The sequence below is a fragment of the Tachyglossus aculeatus genome, chromosome 15 (assembly GCF_015852505.1).
Source record: "Tachyglossus aculeatus isolate mTacAcu1 chromosome 15, mTacAcu1.pri, whole genome shotgun sequence".
NCBI classification, from domain to species: Eukaryota; Metazoa; Chordata; class Mammalia; order Monotremata; family Tachyglossidae; genus Tachyglossus; species Tachyglossus aculeatus.
In genome coordinates, this window is record NC_052080.1 from 11761115 (window position 1) to 11763222 (window position 2108).

General features: G+C 43.0%; 1 non-coding gene across 1 annotated transcript; it reads left to right on the forward strand.

The window, feature by feature from the left end:
* The first annotated feature begins 1305 nt into the window (after positions 1–1305).
* Positions 1306–1443, forward strand: LOC119937901. Its single transcript, XR_005454273.1, has one exon. It is a non-coding gene; the product is annotated as a small nucleolar RNA SNORA7 (small nucleolar RNA).
* The last annotated feature ends 665 nt before the right edge of the window (positions 1444–2108 follow it).

Consider the following 2108-nt stretch of genomic DNA (forward strand, 5'->3'; position numbering starts at 1 on the left):
CACTCATAGGTGAAATGTCACCCTCAGTAATTAGTGAAGCCTGGGAGTCAGATGACCTGGGTTCTAATTCCAGCTCTGATGCTTGTCTGCTCTGTGTCCTTGGGTAAGTCACTTCACTTCTCTATGCCTCAGTAACCTCATCTGAAAAATGGAGATTAAGACTGTGAACCCCATGTGGGACTTGGACTGTGTCCAACCTGATTATCTTGCATGTACCCCAGTTCTTAGTACAGTGCCTGGCACATAGTAAGCACTCAACAGATACCATTAAAAAAAAGAGGCAGAGCTGGGATTAAAACCCAGGAATAGATAATAATAATGGCGTTTATTAAGTGCTTACTATGTGCAAAGCACTGTTCTAAGCACTGGGGGAGATACAAGGTGATCAGATTGCCCCATGTGGGGTCACAGTCTTCATCCCCATTTTACAGATGAGGGAACTGAGGCACAGAGAAGTTGAGTGACTTGCCCAAAGTCACACAGCTGACAATTGGCGGAGCCAGGATTTGAACCCATGACCTGTGACTCCAAAGCCCGGGCTCTTTCCCCTGAGCCACGCTGCTTCTCAGGGGATCACTATCCCTTTGGCCGGCTATATTTTCTGACCCGTGCTGTAGCAAGTTGGGGTGCTTTTCTGAAACTGGAGGAATTCCTGGCACTCTTTGCTATGAGTCACGAGCGCAATTCATAGGAGAATGCCAGGATGGATGGGTTTTTTTATCAGTGGCACTTATTGATCAATATTTTCTGTGATGGTGTAAGGTTGAAACATAACCCATTCATTATGCTGCTGATGGAGAGATTGCCTCAATTCAAGGAAAAGCTCAGTCTTCAAAGCGACTTACCCGATATTTCTTAGTTGATTAGAGTCACTCTTTGCAACGGCACTGGGTCTTTCAGGACACTTTAAGGTCACTTGAATAAGTATTTGGGTCCATTAAGTAAATTATTTTTTCCAGTTTGTTAAACGGCACATTAGAGGTTTCAAAGAGTTAATCCTTCTAAAAATAAGGGATGTGTGCCCTTCTCTTCAGAATAATCAGGGTTGTGAAGGGATCCTTTGCAGCTTCCTTTAGGAAAGGCATCCGACCCAGAAGAGAGTGTGGGAATCAGGAAGCCTCGGATAGTTCCTCTTTGTAAGCTTCCCCAAGTTATCCGATGGTTCAGATTCACCTTACAGACTCCTGAGTTCCAGAGTGTTTTGGCTGGCTGTAAATGAATCGTACAATAAAAAGGAAAACAGCAGTTTTTATTTCTGAATTATAAAAGTGATGGTAGTGGTTAATCACTTACTAGGTGCCAAGCCCCCTCTCAGGATCACACCTGGAGAGTTTCCAGTATTCAACCAGTCTCGGCAGTGGGAAGGAGAGTCAAGCAGAGGCCTACCCATTCCATTCCTAGCTTGGGTAGTGGCTAGCGAGTGGAAGGCAACCTGCTATAAGTCAAAACTCACCTGTTCTGGGCCGCAGCGGCACAGGAGAGAGTCATTAGGTATGAGATAAACAGGTCAGACATCATCATCAGGCTCACGGTCTAATTGGTAGGGAGAACAGGTATTTAATTCCCATTTTTAGAACAGTGCTTTGCACATAGTAAGCGCTTAATAAATGCTATAATTATTATTATTATTATTATTATTATTATTATTGTTATTACAGATGAGGAAACCGAGAAGTTGAGTGACTTGCCCAAGATCACATAGCAGGCAGGTAGCAGGGATTAGAACCCAGGTCATCTGACTCTCAGGTCTGAGCTCTTTCCACTAGGCCACACTGTTTCCTTATTCTCTATGTTTCCTAACCCGTGTAATTTTTTCCCCTCCACTTAGTCCAGGGCCCTGCACACAGTAAGAGTTAAATAACTACTATTACTAGTGTTAGCCCTTTGCTACAGCTATTGAAACTAGTTTCTTAATGTCTCTCGGTTGAGGAAAATTTATGCATATACATTTTCAGAAGCAAATATGGGTTGGATGATTTATCCAAGGTCAGAATTAGCTGAACTGTAACTAATAATAATAGTAATAGTGGCATTTGTTAAGATATTACTATGTCCGAAACCCTGGATTAGGGGCTGAAATAGCTACAGTCGTAACAGATCAAGCACAG